The 10,548-nt window shown below is 45.0% G+C and overlaps 1 pseudogene; it reads left to right on the top strand.

Annotated features, from left to right (window-relative positions):
• The first annotated feature begins 6,884 nt into the window (after nucleotides 1–6,884).
• The window catches only part of LOC103588399, an 8,996-nt pseudogene continuing 5,332 nt past the window's right edge, over nucleotides 6,885–10,548 (top strand).

The raw sequence follows: 10,548 nt of genomic DNA, 5'->3' as shown, positions 1-10,548 counted from the left end.
CGGACACGGAAAAAGACAAAAGACAAAAAATAAATAAATAAATAAATAAATAAAAAATAAAGTGGATATGCCTGGTACCCACTCCTCTTTCTCCCTAGCATCTGATTGGTGGAATACAGGTCACATGACAGGACCCTGCTTCAAGGGATGTTGGGAAAATGGTCCTCAGGCTCCTACAGCTGGTGCTGGCCAGAAAGAATGATAAATGGCCACCACACCCACCCCTGGCCTTCCCCACAGCCGTTGCCAAACCACAACCTCAGATGGCTGATTGCTGGACGGAGCCTCTGCTTTATGTCTGTGTGGAGGAATTCCCTGAAAAACAGTGGCTTACTCCATGATGTAATCAGCTGCACCATTTAATGTCTTATATTACCTGCCACTTTAGATTTAATGAGTCTGTGTGGTGTCTCTTGAAATTCGCTGGCCCATCCTCAGGGGAAACACACAAATACAGCAAGAAGATCACAGGTAGCAAGTAGTTCCTGACCCAACATAAGATTTGCCCTACAACTCCTTCTCCAACTCTGCTATTTCCTTTCTCTTTATCCCTGAGAGGATAAGTGTATCCATCTGTTTCTGTTGCTTATAACAAAATACCTGAAACCAGGTGATTTATAAAGAAAACAAAATTTATTGCTTACAGTTTCTGAGGCTGGGAAGTCCAAAGCCCATCTGGTGGTGGCAACAGTGACCCAGGGGTCTCACATTGTAAGATGGTGGAAGCAGAGAGAGCAGAGAGAGCAGGACAAACTTGCCTCTTCTTTTAAAGCCCCCAGAATCTCACCCATGACCACCATTTTTAATCCATTCACTACTGCAAGGTCCTACAATCCAATCACCTCTTCAAGGCTCCACCTTTCAATTACCATAATAGGATTTCCTGCTCTCATAACAGTCACAGTGGGGGCTAAGTTTCTAATACATGAAACTTGGGGGACACAGTTCAAGCTTCAATGAGTTTAGGGGGGACAATTCAATCCACTACAATAAAGGAAGCAGCTGTACCCTGGGCCCTGCCTTCATGACCAGGACAGAGGAACTGTCTTTCTGCATGACTAGGACTCAACAGAGATTCTTCACAAAGTAAGGGCTTTGGACTCAAAGGCTTCTGAAGATCCCTCCAGCTCAGACTGATGTTCTATGGTTTGATGCTGCTGTGTTTTCTAAGTTTCCTGGGGGTCCCTCCTGGATGCAAGTATTAACACCAAGGATCAGGAGCCAGGGGACTTTCCAAATGGCCTAGTTTCTATTAAAAGGTCTGCTTGTTCAGGCTGGCCGGTTAGCTCAGCTGGTTAGAGTGCAGCCTTATAACACCAAGGTCATGGGATCTTAACCACACACACACACACAAGTCTGTTCAGCAATTCCACTTCTGGGCATATACCCTAAAGAAGTGAAAAGCAGGGACTTGAACAGGTATTTGTACATCCATGTTTATAGCAGCATTATTCACAGTAGCTAAAAGTGGAAACAACCCAAATGTTCATTGATGAATGAATGGATAAACAAAGTGTGGCATATACATTCAGTGGAATATTACTCAGTCTTAAAAAGGCAAGAAATTCTGACACATGTTGTAACATGGATGAACCTTGAAGACACTATGCAAGGTGAAATAAACCAGTCACAAAAAGGCAAATACTACATGATTCCATCTTTTTTTTTTTTTTACAGCTGGCCGGGAAGAGGATCCAAATGATTCCACTTATATGAGGTACCTAGAGGAATCAAATTTATAGAGACAGAAAGTAGAATAATAGTTGCCAGGGGTGGGGGAGGGAGAAATGAGAAGTTAGTGTTTAATGGGGACAGAGGTTCAATTTGGGGTGATGAAAAAATTCTGGAGATGGATGGTGGTGATGGTTGCATGACTGTGTGAATGCACTTAATGCTAGTGAACTGTACAGTTGAAAATGGTTAAAATGGTCAGTTTTATGTTATGTATATATTACCATCATCATAATTTCAAAAAATGCTTGCTCAGAGCCCAATGCTTGCTCAGAGCCAACTCTTGGTTAGATCTTATTAGCAGGACAAAAGCCAAGTAATGTCTTGTGAAAACATCCCACCAGTTCAATCAGTTCATTGATAATTATAATCAATACAGAGGAAATCACCCAGCCAACCCTTTCCCCTCCTGTGTTTACATGAAGAGCCAGCCAACTGACTCCCTGGCCTGCACGTGCTGATGACCAGGAGACCTGGAACCCCCTGAGCCATCAGCCCTGCCTTGTGCAAAGGTGAAACTCCACTCAGATAGTCCAAAATTGCATAGGATTTCCTGTCCCCCAAACCAGCTCTCCTGGCCGGCACATGCCTCACACAGGAGAGTGCGGTGCTGATAACACCAAGGCCACAGGTTCGGATCCTATATAGGGATGGCCGGTTGGCTCGCTGGCTGAGTGTGGTGCTGACAACACCAAGCCAAGGGTTGAGATCCCCTTACCAGTCACCTTTTAAGACAAAAAAAAAATAAAAACAGCTCTCCAATGACTCCAGCTTCTTTCTGAACATCGATACACACACCCAGATTTGAATAAAGACATGACAAATAGAATTTCATCTCCATGCCTATAGATCCTGCTCAGAAACAATGCAGAATAGCAAAATGGAAAAGCTATGAGCCATCACCAGAGAGCCACAATCTAAGTAAAATTTTAGAAGAATACATGGAACGTAGCCAACCATCACCACCGAAAATAAAACACTCCACTTTCCTCAGCCGATTCAATTATCTCCCTAAAAAAGGGCTTTTTAAAAACATGTCCCAGCAGGCAGCAGATTCAGTTGGTGAAGATAACAGTGCATAATCAAGCAACCAGAGCCCAAGGTGTAAAATAAAACATGGACTGGCCCCACTAGGAGCAGCCGCGCCTTAGCTTCATGAATATAAATGTTTAGAAATGAATATTGTCCTTTAGTGCCATCTGGAATATTTTTCACAATGTGAGCATGTTTTTAAAAATACTTTATGATTTTCTCATTGTAAAGCTATGCCAGTGACAAAGTCTCTGTCCTTGACATGATATTGCTCCGAGTTGAAAATCTCATCTGTAAAATCCACTAGTTTAAAAACAAAAACAAGCACAAAAACAAAAAATCCTCCCTTTTGCCTACAGAATAATTCAGGCTCATTATTTAAAAGAGAGAGAGAGAGAGAGAGAGAAAATTTTAAAAAGAAAAAAAAAAAAGGAAAAGAAGAAAAGAAACATCCATAGCCCTACTGTTCACTGTAGACAACCACTGTTAGCATATTTTAATGTTTCGGTGATTTCCTTCCAGTCATTATGAATATGTATGAATATGAATATGCACATGAGTACGGGATCACGCTGCTTCCTTTTACTAACAAGGTAACATGGGCATTTTCCCTTGTTAACATGGTCATTCCTGGTCTGGTCACATTTGCACAATCCCCCTTTCCTAATTTTTAAGGCCTTTTGGCCCCCGTCCTCTGGCGGGAATGCTCTCTCCTGCCTTACACTTCCCTTCCTTATCCAGCCTCACCAGGGTATGATTCTCTGCTATTTATACCTCCCTGAAATGTAAAATGTTTCCACTTTACATTTTACATCGTTTCCATTTTACATTTTCTTGATCTGGTTTTGGCACTGGAGTTTCTGTGCTCAGGGTCAGTGCAGGGCCATCAGGACTTTCTGGGGACCTAGCAGCTGGCCCTTCCGGACCATGATTCCCTGGCCAGGCCTCTCACCTACATGGGCAGCCTCTGCAGACAGCCATTACTTACCACCAGCTCTCCCACCAGCTTTCTGCTGGCAATGGAGCAATGGGGACATGAAGGTCAAAGAAACAAAGTTGCAGATATGTAGGATGAACAGGTCAAGACATCTAACGTACAACACAAGGACTATAATTTGCAATATTGTATTGTGTTTGGGGTATTTTGCTAAAAGAACAGATGCGAGGTGCTCTTGGCACAAAAAAACCGGTAGCTATGAGAGATGATGGATATGTCAATATGCTTGACTACAGTAACCATTTCACTATGTATATGTACATCAAAACATCATGGTTTACATATTAAATATACACAATATAAAATTTAAATTAAAATTTTAAAATGGCTTATGAGGTACTGTGTCTCTTCGTTGAAGAACTTTTTTGTAATGTAAAGGAGTTTCCAATGAGACTCCCCCATAAAAATTATTAGCTTCCATATTTTCTATTTCTTAGCCATTTCAGTAAGAAGTTACAGATGTTCTCAAGGAAGTTTGGGAGACAGTTGAGCATGACCTACGTAAATGCCACAAGCAGAGGAGAATGGGATGCCTAGAGATGTCCCACACATCTTTTGCCACCTGACACCTCCCAGGGGCAAGAAAGTCTCCATTCTCCAGCTGAAGAGAGAGTTGAGTTCTTTTGTCTGGGGCCCTAGTACCTAATCCCCCTGGCCCCATCCTTCTCCAGGGTCTCCTGCCTGGGCTAGACCGAGCCTCAGCCCTTCCCCGGGAGAGGTGAGCAGGTGGGGCAGGGCCGATTTCTCCTGAGAGGAGACAAGCACAGAGAGGGAGCCTGGTGGCCTGGAGGCCCAAGTGAAGTCAGTGGCAGAAGGTCAGCTACCCCACAAGCCCTTCCCTCCTGTGGCCGATTAAATACTGCCCTAATCCGCATCATCCTCAGGGAAGACAAAGATGCCCCAATCCCTGCATCTGTAAAATGGGCACAGCTCCAACCTCAGAGGGTTTATTCTGGAGAGTAATGACATAACGCACAGGAGATGCCTGAACGTCGCTTGGGACACGTGGGTGTTTGAGGCATTCCGAGCAGAATCTGAAACCGTGTGTGGCTTAGTCCTGGGGAATCTGAGAGAAAGGCGCTCACATGCTGTCCTAGCAGAAGAGCTGTGGTTTGTGGTTACAACCCGGGTATACAAGGAGTAGTGAATAGACCCATTTCTAATAAAATCTGGCAATTAAAATAATAGCCCCACCTCCCTCTGCTATTAAATAATAAATCCATTGAGCATTGCAGAAGGAACCACACATTCCGGGCGAGCCTGTTGGCAGACATTAGAACCTCCCTGTCACAGTTTCGGGCACAATCAGCTAGGGCAAAGGGAGGTGCAGGAAGTCACCTGGGGCTTTCTGGGTCCCAAGCAGTGGGGGTGGGGGACTGCAGGTGTGCCATGGCTTCTCACAGAGCTCTGGGCCTAAAAGGTAGCCACAGGCAGGCTCAGACAGCAACTGCAAACAGGAGCCTGTGGTTTATTTGGGTGACCTCTGACCCTAGATTCTGGGCAGGTGTATTACAGGGGAGTCACTTCCTCACTTATCTCCTTCAGGGATCACATGAAGTGTTTGTTCCCCCTCGGGTGTGGGGCAGACAGAAGCTGCTCCCTTTTGTGAAAACTCCCTAGAGAACCTTAGAGGAGAGTACAGGCTTAAGATCAGGCAGATACTCACAGGAAAAGCCCTGATTCTCCTTCCTACTGCCCCTTGTTGGGACAGCACGGGCACCTCAGATGGGACAGGGTGGCATCACAGGAGGAGGTGGAGAGGCCCAGGCAGGACTTGCTGGAGGAGTCTCCCCCTGAACTCCCTTTGCTTGAAGGTTTGGGCTTCCCTTCCTGAAACCTTTTTGGCACATTGCCGAGGAAGGGCCAGGGCATGATGTTGCAGGGGCTGATTGGTCCAGGTGAGCCGACAAGCCCTGCCCCACCTGTCATATGCTAGCCTGGCACTGGCCACCCCTCCTGCCCCAGCTGGTCTGGTGGGAACTGACACAGCAGGTGACTCCTGTACTTTCATCCTTGGTTTTACGGGCTTGGGTCAAGGGTCCTGTGACTGGCAGGGAAGCTGAGGCAGGTGGGGATTTCCACAGTGCTCTTGGCCCTCCCTGTCCTAAAAGAAACCTCCCTGAGAGTAGGGACCTCATCTTCTTGTTCACCCTGGTGCCTGGATCATGGCTGACACTTTACGGGCACTTTGTGTGTTTGTTGAAATAATTGTCCAGCTATTGGTAAGGAGCAGATGCAAAGAAAACATGTACCCTGCATAAGAGAAGCCCACGGTCCACAGAAACCAACAATTATAATACGGAGCAGGGAACTCTACGGCCGCACAGGCTGCTGTGTAGATCTGTGGGAAAGGCAGGAGAGCTGAGCTCAGAGCAAGGGTCTGTGGCCACAAGGTAGAGGTGGGCTCCTTCTCGCCCTCCTGGAAGCTTCCACCTGAGCTCCAACCCTCAGACCACAGACTGAGGGCCCCCAAAAGATGTTCCCTTCCCACCTGAAGTTAGCCTGACTCCAGGGCACTGGCAGGCCAGGTGGAAGGCACCACAAAGGGAATTAAGCAACATTCACTGTGTGCAAACTGTGCATTTGCTCTGAGGCCAGAAATGGGAATGAACCTCCTCCCACCTCACACCCCAGAGGAGAGTGGGAGGAGTCAGGACCAGACCCCCAAGTCATTCCCCCAAATCCCGTTGTCTCCTCCACTCTCAGGGCCTGATCCCCCATTGCCTTATGTCATCCCCCCAACTCTCATCTACACCAGACTCTCCCCTTTCCCCACAAAACTTACCTTTTCCAGGTCCTTCTACCAGACAGTGACAGCCTCCACTTCACCACATCAGAGGTAAAGTATTAGAACCCATGTTCTTCCCTCCATCTGGAACTCTATCTCTCTCCTCCCTTTATTAAACTACCTCCAGCTCATCCTTGAGATTGCCACTTAAACGTCACCTCCTCAGAGAAACCTTCCCTGATTGCCAGGGTAGATCCAGTCGCCTTGCATACATACTCTTCGCAAGCTAGCAGATCACAATTGTGTGCTCACATTTACATGACTGGCTGTGTTATTTTGGTCCCCAACTAGAGCATAAGCACCAGGAGGACAAGGACTACACCTGCCTTGTCCATCATGGTATTGCCGGTGCCCAGCACTGTGATTGACATATGGCTGGTGCTCCATGAAGAGCTGGATGAGGATGACATCGTGTGGGGCGCCTCCAGGGTTCCCTCCATAAGGCGTAGTGGAGAAGCAGCATTCACGGGAAGAGTAACCAAGGAGGGTCTTTGCAGAAGTGTGAGGTAGATGAGAGTTGCTTATGAAGATCTTCTTTTTTTTTTTTTTTTCCTTTTTGTCTTTTTTACTGACTGGTAACAGGATCGCAACCCTCGGTGTCACACCCGTACTGGGGACTGGCAACGGGATCGCAACCCTCAGTGTTGCGCCCGCACCACGCTCAACCAGTGAGCCGGAACCGGTCTCCACATGGGATCCGAACCCTCGGCGGGAGCGCCACCGCGCTCCCAAGCAGCGCACTTTCCAGTGTGCCACCGGGCCGGCCCAAGATCTTCTGATCCTCCAAGAGCCTGGACAGAATCGAGAAGCAGCCGGAGAGCAGAAAACAGTCACATAAGAGCTGGGGACTTGGGCTCAGAACATAAGCAGCAACCAAACGGGCTGGGAAGTATGGGGCGGTCACCAGTCCCCACCATGGGAATTGTGTGACTAAGTGTGACGCTGTTGTGGCATTACGTTGGACCACGGAGGAGTGCCCAGGCCCTGGCTGCTGGGGACCCAGAGGGCAGGTGTGGCCCTTCATCTTTGTAGTGGGAGGGGACCTTCCTACTACCAAGATTATATCATGGGGCTCTCTCAGTATGGGAAGGGATTCAGCTGCTGGGAAGATCAAGGAAATTTAAAATGCAAGTGTTCTTGGCAGGGGGAGATTCTTTCTCAAGGGACAAAGTTTTATTGAGCAACTTCTATCTTCAGGGTACACTTGTTCCCCCATGTCCACTCTGACCCCACGCCCACCTCTGGCACCACCAGAAGGCAATCCCTAATAGGGTTCTCACCTGAGGGGCACACATGGAACAATTTGGCCCACACCAAAGGCCTTCAGTGTACACTTTGGACATTATTCTACTTTGACTTTGAGACTTAGCAGACACTCTGGAGCCAGGCTGCCTGAGTTTGGATCCTCCTTCTCCCACTTACTAGTTACGTGACCTTGGCCAAGGTACTTAACTTCCCTGTTTCTGTTTTCTCATCTGTAAAGTGGGAATAACGATAGATAAAGACAGTCACAAAAAGCCACCTATTATATTATTTCATTTATAGGAAATGTCCAGAATAGGCAAATTCAGAGAAGCAGGAAGTAGATCTGTGGTTGTCAGGGACTGGGGAGAATGGGGAATGACTATACAAATTTTCTTTTCTGGGTGATGAAAATATTCTAAAATCAGATCAAGCTTAAAGAGTTATTACTTACGAAGTGCTTAAAGCACTGTCTGACACATCAAAAGTAACCTGTAAGTCACTGTTAAATAAAACTTACTTGCAAATGAAGGCATACTTGCCAATGAGCTTGGAAAAAAATATGTTCATAATACAATTTTTTTTTTTCTGACTGGTAAGGGGATCGCAACCCTCGGCACGGTGTTGTCAGCCCCACGCTCAGCCAGTGAGCACACCGGCCATCCCTATATAGGATCCGAACCCGCAGCCTCGGTGCTACCAGCACCGCACTCTCCCGAGTGAGCCACGGGGCCAGCCCCATAATATAGTTTTAAACTGGTATTCCATTCCTGAATCTCAGTGTCTGCTGTGTACTTTTTATAAATCCTGTAATTATCTTGTGGATAACATCATTATACTGCAGTATAAATTATGTATATTAGGTGTTAATTTGTTAGACTTAAACTTTAGCAGAAATTTTTAATATATTAGGTACCCCCCCCCAATGGGAGGTGGCTCAGAGTTTTGGTGAGCTGCCCCTGAGTCAGACAGCTTTAGACAGATGATGTAGAAGGCAACAAAAGGTGAAGACTTCACACAAAGGCATTTAAAAGGACAGCCAATACAACATTATGCAGATAATGTTGGCTATCATTCTTTGATTGACAGAGAACTAAGGAGAGTCAAATGACTTTTAACTTACTTGGTCTCATATTTGCCTAAGGCTGGATTAAAGTAATGCAACCACAAGAGGGATTCAAGTCAAGCACGGGTGATCATAGAGACCTTGCGGAAGGTATCCTATGGCAAGACTACTGGAGTGCTGGCAAAAGTCAACTAATGGGCTCTCTTTGGAAACAGAGCACTGATCAGCAGCGTTTGCTAATTTCTATCATGTAGATACTCACACTGTGGCTTATTGTAAGCTACAGACATGATGTTACTGAACTTGGAGTGGGGACGAAGTACAGTTATAATTTCCACCATACAGAAACAATAGATGTTAATTACCTCTAGACCATACATAACAGTGAAGACCTGGCAAAAGATCCTAAGGCACTGAATCAGAGAATTTTTTTGAGCTCATATGTGTGACTGTGGCTTGAGAAAACACCACCAAGTTGCCTTCGGAAGTGCTTTCCAAAGTAACAGCTGGATTTTAGCATTTCTATAATCACAGAAAAATGAAAAACAAAAGGGAGAAAAGGGGACAGCCCCTTAATCAGCACATCAGTTTTTCTATTGGTTACATAGCATCATATAGGCTTATGATTGGTTGTATGCTAGGTACAGATGTACGACTACGGGTCATAAGATACATTTTCAGCATTCCTAAATTAATGCAACTTCTTTAGGCACTGATAAGTCTGCTTTTAGGTTAAAATAGTCTTATGATAACAGTTCCAGAATGTGTGGAGGTGGCTGTCACCCGATCCAGATTCCCTCAAGGCTTTTAGGAATTTAGCTGACGTCAGTCAGAGCAGATTTCTGGCTTATCAACAATAAAATAATTAGGAATCAATGACTTTTTAGTGTTTATTACCTTTTTTTTTAAAAAAATAACAACTTTACTGAGATACAATTCACAAACTATAAAATTCCCCCCTTTAAAGTTGGTTTTTAGTATAGTCACAGAGCTGTGAGACCGTCACCATTATTTAATTTTAGAATATTTTCATCATTCCAAAAAAGAAACTCTGTAAGAAGTCACTCTTTATTCTTTCCCCCACTAAGCCTGACAACCACTAATCTTTCTGTCTCTATAAATTTGCCTATTCTAGAAAATTCATAGAAATGAAACCATACAATATATGGTCTTTTATGACTAAAATGAAACCATACAATATGTGGTCTTTTACGACTGGTTTCTTTCATTTAGCATCACGTTTTCAAGGTTCCTTCACGTTGCAGCATGTGTCAGCATGTTATTTCTTCTATTGTTAGATAATATTCCATTGTATGGTTATATCACATTATATTAATCCATCCATCAGTTGATGGGCATTCGGGTTGTTTTTGCTTTTTGCCTATAATGAAAAATGCTCCCATGAACATTCATGTACAAGTATTTGTCTAGATGTCTGTTTTCATTTCTCTTGGGTGAAAGCCTAGGAATAAAATTGCTGGACCATATGGTGACTCTATGTTTAACATTTTGAGGAACTGCCTGTTTATCAATGCAGCTGCACCATTTTATATTCTGACAAGCAATGAATGAGGGTTTCTATTTCTCCACTTTCATACTAACATTCGTTATTGTCTGTCTTTTTGATTATACCTATCCTGGTGGGTGTGAAGTGGTATCTCATTATGATTTTAATTTGCATTTCCCTAATGG

The sequence above is a fragment of the Galeopterus variegatus genome, unplaced genomic scaffold, assembly GCF_000696425.1.
Source record: "Galeopterus variegatus unplaced genomic scaffold, G_variegatus-3.0.2 Scaffold566, whole genome shotgun sequence".
In the NCBI taxonomy this organism is placed as follows: Eukaryota; Metazoa; Chordata; class Mammalia; order Dermoptera; family Cynocephalidae; genus Galeopterus; species Galeopterus variegatus.
This window is presented reverse-complemented; position numbering and strand designations above follow the sequence as displayed.